A 9,709-nucleotide genomic window follows, 5' to 3' on the forward strand; every position below is an offset into this window, starting at 1 on the left:
GATTGTCGGAGAGGTATCTCTGGGCCCACTTGGTAATACACGTCACTATAAGGGAGGGAGTCCTGGATTAGGGGGTATCCGGACAGCCGGATTATATCCTTTGGCCGGACTATTGGACTACGAACATACAAGATTGAAGACTTCGTCCCATGTCCGGATGGGACTCTCCTTGGCGTGGAAGGCAAGTTTGGCAATACGGATATGTAGATCTCCTTCCTTCTAACCGACTCTGTGTAACCCTATCCCCCTCCGGTGTCTATATAAACTGTAGGGTTTAGTCCGTAGGATAACATACAATCATACCATATGCTAGCTTCTAGGGTTTAGTGTAACGCCCTCGATGCGGCTATATCTCCTACGTGTCGGAGCACGACTTAGAGGCATAACCGCATTGAAAGCAATGTCGCAAGTAAGGTAATCTTCACAACATCCCATGTAATATAGATAATAAAGGGAAAGGTAACATAGTTGGCTTACACTCGCCACTTCACACAAAGTACATAAATAGCATTACATCAACCAATACAATCATGGTCCAACTACGGTACCAAAATAAAAGATCAACCCAACATGCGATACGGTCCCGATCGCCCCAACTGGGCACCACTACTGATCATCAGGGAAAGACACATAGTAACGGCATGAGTCTTCGTCGAACTCCCACTTGAGCTCAAGCGCATCATCTGGAACGGAGTCATCGGGCCCTGCATCTAGTTTGGAAGTAATCTGTGAGCCACGGGGACTCAGCAATCTCGCACCCTCGCGATCAATACTATTTAATCTTATAGGTAAGACTAGGTAATATGTGGAGCTGCAGCAAGCGACTAGCATATATGATGGCTAACCTATTCGCAAAAGAGAGCGAGAAGAGAAGGCAAAGCACAAACGAAGAACTAGAGAGCAACCTACAGCAAACATTACTCCAACACCATGTTCACTTCCCGGACTCCGCCGAGAAGAGACCATCACGGTAACACACATAGTTGATTCATTTTAATTAAGTTAAGGTTCAAGTTATCTAAAAACGGACATTAACAAATTCCCATTTGCCCATAACCGCGGGCACGGCTTTCGAAAGTTCAAATCCTTGCAGGGGAGTCCCAACTTAGCCCATGACAAGCTCTCACGGTCAATGAAGGATATACCTTCTCCCGAGACATTCCGATCATACTCGGCATCCCGGTTCTACAAGACACTTCGACAAGTTAAAACAAATCCAACAACACCGCCCGAATGTGCCGACAAATCCCGATTGGAGCTGCACATATCTCGTTCTCAGGGCACACTCAGATGAGACTAGCTACGAGTAAAACCAAACCTCAAGTTGCCCCGAGGTGGGCCCACAGGCAGCTCAGTCGGACCAACACTCAGAGGAGCACTGGCCCAGGGGGGTTTAAATAAGATGACCCTTGGGCTTCGGAAACCCAAGGGAAAAAGAGTCTAGGTGGCAAATGGTAAAACCAAGGTTGGGCATTGCTGGAGGATCTTTATTCAAGGCGAACTATCAAGGGGTCCCCATTATCACCCAACCGCATAAGGAACGCAAAATCCGGGAACATAACACCGATATGACGGAAACTAGGGCGGCAAGAGTGGAACAAAACACTAGGCAAGAGGCCGAGCCTTCCACCCTTTACCAAGTATATAGATGCATTAAGATAACAAGATAATATAGTGATATCCCAACAAGAAAAATAATGTTCCAACAAGGAACGATCTCCAATCTTCACCTGCAACTAGCAACGCTATAAGAGGCTGAGCAAAACGGTAACATAGCCAATCAACGGTTTGCTAGGACATGGTGGGTTAGAGGTTTGACATGGCAATTTGGGAGGCATGATAAGCAAGTGGTAGGCATCGTAGCATAGGCATAGCAAAAGAGCGAGCATCTAGCAAAGCAAAGATAGAAGTGATTTTGAGGGTATGATTATCTTGCCTGCAAAGTTGTCAGAGTTGACTGGATCCTCGAAAGCAAACTCAACGGGCTCCTCGTTAGCGAACTCGTCTCCCGGCTCTACCCAAACAAGACAAACAAGCAAAAGGAACACAATCAACCACGTGCAAATGCTCGAACAACATGATGCAAACATGGTATGCTATGCGGGATGCGATATGTGATGCATATGCAAGATTTGACAAGGAATGAATGAACCTGGCATCAACTTGGAATTCCAAGTGTGCCACTGCAAAGATGAGGTGATTTTGGTTGAAATCGATATAAAGAACGCCGGAACCGGATGCACGGTTTGGAAATGGCAAGCAAAACAAATATGGCACCGGTCTGCGATAAACAGCAAGTAGCCATCTAAATACAACAAGTTAAATAAACTACAGCACTCAAACATGGCAACAAAATACATGGCAGGGATCCACTCATGATGCTTGATAAAAGATGAACACTGAGGTACGGCCAATTCATCCATTAACAGGTTCAAACAAGCATGGCAAAAATGCAAACGATAACAGGTTTCAGACTTGGTGAAATTAACACAAGCCTGGAATTTCAGATCAGGTAGCACACTTTGGAGCAAGAAAACTATATGCTACAGGAACTTAACATGGAAAAGCAAGGCATGACATGAAGCTACTCAAAGATCTTAACAAAAGTCCCTTAGTGACCTTGAGCCAAAAGGGATCAAAAAATACAATTGCAAGCATGTGAACATGGCAAAAACATAATCAGATTTCAGACTTAGTTAAAAAATGGAGCATGCAAATCAGATATCAACTAGGCATGTTTACGAGCTCGATGCACTCACTACAAAGCAAGGCATGACAATCCAAGCATACACCCATCAAGAATACACATTATATCAGCTAGAAATGACAAGAACAACAACATAGCATGCACGGATCAACTACAACATCCTCGGCAAAATCGCTAACAAGTAGACAATCTGCCCAGATTGACGAAATAGCAAAAGTAGAGCTCGATTGACTCAAGCTAGGGTGCTCCATAATTGCAAACAAAGACACAGATTGATAGATCACCACAATATTAACAAATCATCCTTACTGATCATCCTCAAAAGAGGCACGGATCACTAGGAAACAACATGAACATATGGCATATTGATAAAAACAGATCAAGGACTTAGTGGAATTTCTAAGTCCCTGAAATCAGCATTAACGAATGCACCACTTTGCAAGCTTGTGCTAGTCACCACACATATCACAAAAATACATGGATAGCACCTATGTAAAGATGGCAAAGCATATAACAAAACTAATGTAGAACTTAGGAGCATATCATGCACACATTAATCATGGCAAAAATGACAAATAGCTATTTGGTGCAGCAGATCTGACAATTATCTCAAATAGCTCTCTTCCAACAACATTTCGGGCATCAAGATGAGCTCAAATGAAAATGATTCAATGAGAAGAAATGATATGCTCTCTGAGACGAACATTTTGATATGCTACACGCCCAAAACCGAGCTATGGATGCGGAGATATAGCATGATGAACATTGCAAAATAATTAGGGTTAGGGACGAAAAAGTCAACCCCGAGATTTCGGATCTCAGATCCAGATCGGGATCTCGCCGGAGTTATTTTAGCGCACGGTCGACCAGGATCACCGGGGAGGTCGGCGCCGGAGTTGAAGGTCGCCGGAGTTGGGGAGGAGGCCGGAGCCGGGGCCTAGGGGCGGCGAGGTGAGGGCGAGGCACGCCGCGGCGCCCGGGGACGTGGGGCGGCGGCCGGTGAGGAGATCCGGCGCAGGGGCGCGTCGGGCGGCGGCGCTCCCCGGCGCGCGGGGCGACGAACGGCAGGAGGAGCCGGCCCGGATCGCGGGAGGAGAGGGCCCGCTTGGGCCCGGGCGGGCCAGCGGAGCGGCGGCGGTGAAGTGGGGCTCGGGGCCACGTGGCAAGCCCCGGTTGGCCGGAGGCAGCGGCGGACACTGTCCAGCGCGGGCCGGACACGTCTGGTGCGCGGCGGATCCAATTTTTAGGGTTTCGGGGGGAAGAAGAACCGAAATTTCGGGAGGGGTGATATTTATAGGCATAGAGGGAGCTAGGAGTGTCCAAATGAGGTGCGGTTTTCGGCCACGCGGTCGTGATTGAACGCTCCAGATGATGGAGAGGGTTTTGGTGGGTTTTGGGCCAAATTGGAGGGGTGTTGGGCTGCAACACACATGAGGCCTTCTCGGTCCCTCGGTTAACCGTTGGAGCATCAAACGAAGTCCAAATGGTACGAAACTTGACAGGCGGTCTACCCGTAGTAAACCAAGGCCGCTTGGCAAGTCTTGGTCCAATCCGAAAATGTATAACCCCCACACACGAAAAGAAGGTAGAAATGACCACCGGAGGAGATAGGAGCGCCGGAATGCAAAACGGACAACGGGGAAAATGCTCGGATGCATGAGATGAACACGTATGAAAATGCAATGCACATGATGACATGATATGAGAAGCATGACAAAGACAACAACACACGGAGACAAAAACCCGAACCTGAGAAAATAAAATAACTTAGCGCCGGAAACGGCAAGAGTTGGAGTACATATTAGGTAAATTACAACCGGGGTGTTACAACACTCCACCACTACGAAAGGATCTCGTCCCGAGATCTAGGACTGGAAGAACGCCGGGTACTCAGAACGGAGGTGATCCTCGCGTTCCCAGGTGGCTTCACGGTCGGAATGGTGTGACCACTTAACTTTGAGGAATTTGATTGACTTATTGCAAGTCTTGCGTTCAATCTCTTCAAGAATAGCAACGGGGTGCTCACGATAAGATAGATCTTCTTGGAGCTCAATGTCTTCGAAGTTGACGGTGCGGTCAGGAGTCTTGAAGCACTTGCGGAGCTGAGAGACATGGAACACGTCATGCACATTTGCAAAGTTTGAAGGAAGCTCGAGTTGATAGGCGAGATCGCCTCTCTTGCTGACGATTTTGAAAGGACCCACGTATCTAGGAGCAAGTTTCCCTTTGATACCGAAGCGACGAGTACCTTTCATTGGAGAGACGCGGAGGTAAACATGATCTTCGATCTCGAAAGCCAAATCATGGTGCTTACTATCATAGTAGCTCTTCTAGCACGATTGCGCTGCTTTGAGGTTATCTTGAATGACTTTGCACATCTCCTCTGCCTCTGTGATTAAGTCATTTCCGAGAAGTTGACGCTCACCGGTTTCAGACCAGTTGAGTGGAGTACGGCACTTCCTGCCATACAGGATTTCGAATGGGGCCTTGCCCGAACTTGCTTGAAAACTGTTGTTGTAGGAGAGTTCGGCATATGGAAGACAATCTTCCCACTTCATGCGGAAGGAGATCACACAAGCCCTGAGCATATCTTCAAGAATCTGATTGACACGCTCGACTTGACCGCTAGTTTGAGGATGGAAAGATGTGCTGAAGTGGATGTTGGTGCCTATGGCCTTCTGAAAAGACTCCCAAAACTTGGAGGTAAAGATGCTGCCACGGTCTGAAGAGATCACCTGTGGAATACCGTGCAGAGAGACAATCTGAGATGTATACAGCTCCGCCAATTGAGCTGCAGTGATAGACTGTTTGATAGGCAGAAAGTGAGCCACTTTAGTGAGTTTGTCGATGACAACGAATATAGCATCATTGCCACACTTGGACTTTGGAAACCCAGTCACGAAATCCATCTCAATGTGGTCAAACTTCCATTCTGGAATGGCAAGAGGTTGGAGGAGACCAGCTGGCCTTTGGTGTTTTGCCTTCACTCTTCTGCAGACATCACATTCATTCACGAACTTAGCAATCTCGCGCTTCATTCGAGTCCACCAATAAGCCTGCTTGAGGTCCTGATACATCTTCATACTCCCAGGGTGGATGGAGAGGAGTGAATTGTGAGCCTCGTTCATGATAACTTTACGAAGATCACCTTTGGGCACAACAATACGATCCTCGAAGAAGAGAGTATCATTGTCATCAAGGCGGTAGCACTTGTACTTGGGTTGACTCTTGGCAATCCCAATCTTCACCTTCTTCACCATAGCATCAAGAAGCTGAGCCTCGCGAATCTGGTCTTCCAAGTAGGAGAGACTTGAAGGTTGGCGAGGAAACCTTGAGAAACAACTTGCAGATTGAGTTTGCGGAAAGCTTCACAAAGCTCGGGTTGGGAAGGCTTGAGAATCAGACTGTTGCAGTAAGCCTTCCTGCTCAATGCGTCAGCAATCACATTGGCCTTGCCTGGAGTATACTCGATACTCGGATTATACTCTTGAATCATTTCGACCCAGCGAGTCTGTCTGAGGTTGAGATTAGGCTGAGTGAAGATGTACTTGAGACTCTTGTGGTCAGTGAAGATGTCCACTTTTCTTCCCAATAAGAGATGTCTCCAAGTCAAAAGAGCATGCACAACTGCCGCCAACTCGAGGTCATGAGTGGGGTAGTTCTTCTCGTTGGGCTTCAACTGGCGAGAGGTATAAGCCACAACTTTCTTCTCTTGCATCAACACTGCACTAAGACCTTGAAGAGAGGCATCGCAGAAGACCTTGAACGGTTTGGATTCATCAGGAGGAGTCAGAACTGGAGCAGTGACCAATTTCTCTTTCAAAGTGTTGAAAGCGATGTCACATTCCGGAGACCAAACATACTTGACGTGCTTCTGGAGAAGGTTTGAAAGAGGCTTCACGATCTTTGAAAAGTTCTCAACGAACCTTCGACAGTAGCTTGCGAGACCGAGGAACCTACAGAGTTGCTTCACGTTCTGAGGTGGTTCCCAATTCACAATTGCAGACACCTTCTCAGGATTCACCGCAAGGTCCTTGGAAGAGATGATATGCCCAAGATAAAGAACCTCATTGAGCCAAAACTCGCACTTTGAAAACTTGGCGTAGAACTGATGTTCCCTGAGCTTATCGAGCACCAAACGCAAGTGCTTGGCATGATCTTCCTTGTTCTTCGAAAAGACCAGAATGTCATCGAGATAGACCAAAACGAAGTCATTTGTGTAGGCGTTGAAGATGAAGTTCATCATGCGAGAGAAAGTCGGAGGAGCGTTGACGAGGCCAAAAGACATGACAGTGTATTTGTACGAACCATAGCTTGTTCTGAAAGCCGTCTTGGGAATATCTTGCTCACGGATTCGAATCTGGTGATAACCCATACGGAGATCAAGCTTGGAGAATACTTGGGCACCTTTGAGTTGTTCGAACAGCTCGTTGATGTTGGGAAGTGGGTACTTGTTCTTGATAGTCTTCTTGTTCAATGGACGGTAGTCAACACAAAGTCGGTTCGTTCCATCCTTCTTCTTCACAAAAAGTACTCCAGAACCCCATGGAGAAGAACTAGGTCAGATGAGACCCATTCGCTCTTGAATATCGAGTTGCTTCTTCAGCTCCTTCAACTCTTCAGGTCCGAGCTTGTAAGGACGTTTGCACACCGGTTCCGTGCGAGGCTCAAGATCGATGAAGAATTCAACTGGCCGGTGCGGAGGCATTCCTGGAAGCTCTTCTGGAAAGACGTCTTGATACTCGCAAACGACTGGAATTTGGGAGATGGCATCCAGTTCACCCTTCTCATTGAGAGAAAATAGACGGATTGTATTATCCCGAGCGGCAAAGACAATTACATCCTCAGATGAATGAGTCAATTGAATCCGCCTGGCTCCACAATCAAGCTGAGCCTTGTGCTTAGAAAGCCAATGCATTCCGAGAATAAGATCAATATCCGAGTTGCCAAGGACCATTGGGGAAGAAAGAAACTTGTAGTCGCCCAAGGTGATAGTAACATCTGGAACCTCCAGACTTGCACTCAAACATTTGCCAGGAGAAACGATATCCATTTGTTTGCCCAAATGAGAAGAAACGAATTCATGCTTGGCAAAAAAATGGCTTTGACATGAAACAATGCGATGCACTAGTGTCAAAAAGAACTTTTGCAGGAACATCGTTAACAGGAAGGATACCCATGATGACATCTGGCGAGTTCTCTGCCTGAGCTGCGTTCAGCAAGTTGACCTTGGCGTGCTAGGGGTTATGCTTGACCATAGCTATACTTGCCGATCTCACAGGAGGAGGAGGAGGGAGATGCCTCTAATTGAAGCACTTGTTGGCATAGTGACCCTTCTGTTGGCACTTGTTGCACGTGACCTCTGAAAGCGGATGGTGATACAGAGTACTCGATCTTAGAGCTAGAGATGAAGTCTTGTTCTGAAAGCCAGGGTTGGGTGGGTGGGAAGATCCACTGCCAGCTTTGCTCTTCTGTTGATACGGCTGACGGAACGGAGGAGGAGGAAGCCAATACTTCTGCTGCTTGGCCACTTGAGTAGAGGAAGAAGGAGTAGCATCTCTGACTCGCTTCTTGGACGCATCACACTTCAGTTGAGCAGCCTCTTGCTTCAATGCCATGTTGTAGAACTCATCGTGCCTCAAGGGCTCAAAGAGAACAAGATCTAGCTGGATTTCTTCTCTAAGACCACCCCTGAACTGGTATATCATGCTCTTCTCATCAGGGACGTCCTGCTTAGCAAAGCGGGCCAGCTTCTGAAACAACTTGTTGTAGTCATAGACAGACAAAGAGCCTTGCTTCAGGTTGCGGAATTCCTCACGCTTGCTTTCAACCACGCTTTGAGGAATATGATGAGCTTTGAAGTCTTGACGAAATTCATCCCAGGTAATCACATGGCCTCCTCTGGAATCTTTGTACTGCTGAAACCATTCTGCAGCTTGGTCTTTGAGTTGGAAGGAAGCGAACTAGACAAAGTCCTCAGGACTGACGTTACTGCACTCAAAATGCTTGCACAAGTCCATGAGCCAATCGTCAGCATCAGTTGCCTCAACACAATTGCTGAAGGTCTTTGGCTGGTTCGCAAGGAACTGGTTGAGTGTAGCAAAGTGATTCTGATTGTTGCCTTGGTTCGCTTGGTTCGCTTGGTTGCGCTCTTGAAGAATTTGCATGATCAACTGCGTGTTTGCATTGGTAGCGGCCATCACAGCTTGCCACGCCTCAGGAGGAGGTGGTGGTGGTGGCGGATCAGGATTCGGAGTCGTGCGCGTTGGAGGAGCCATCCTGAAGAGGTTGACATCCATTAGCACATTGATAGGCAAATATTGAAGCTGAATCCAATGGATAGAAATTGCAACATATAGTCTTCACATCCGAACAAAATGAACGAATGCATTCCAATTGAAATGGTCACATATCCATAAATTGAGAAGCCACTTAGAATTTAGGTAGAGGAATAAATCAACAAGGTATGGAGCAAGAACGAATACTCGGTAAAGATCACCCAATCTCAAACCAAATATCCGTGGAAGAAGAACTAGAGCTACAAGAATTCCCACCTATGAAACTCCCGAACCTTTCCGGTTATGCAATCAGGTGTTGGGGATACAGGGGAAACATAATATCTCACCCAAATCTAGCAAATCCTACATCCAGCTGTATCCATCCTTCAACACATAACCGAGAAAAACTTCGGAAATCGTCTACCTCAACCTTCGAAAAGCATCCGTTATACAAGTTATGGCAATACTCCCAAACTCCCGCCCCAGTACTGGGTGGCGTCGAGGTTATCTCACCAACAGCTGCATAAAAGAGATTTTCGATGTCGGCGAACTAAACTCGGGTATTCCAGAACTGCAACGATAAAATTGTGACGACAACACCTCGGAGCTCAACTCCACGGGACACTGCCACAACCCCTAAATGACAGGAGGAACCAAGAACAATGTTCTCGTCACAAATCGATCAGAACAATTCCAAGATACCCGCATGATCCTAAACTTTTTT

This window comes from Triticum urartu, chromosome 4A (genome assembly GCF_056163025.1).
Source record: "Triticum urartu cultivar PI428250 chromosome 4A, HENAU_Tu73, whole genome shotgun sequence".
Taxonomy (NCBI): domain Eukaryota; kingdom Viridiplantae; phylum Streptophyta; class Magnoliopsida; order Poales; family Poaceae; genus Triticum; species Triticum urartu.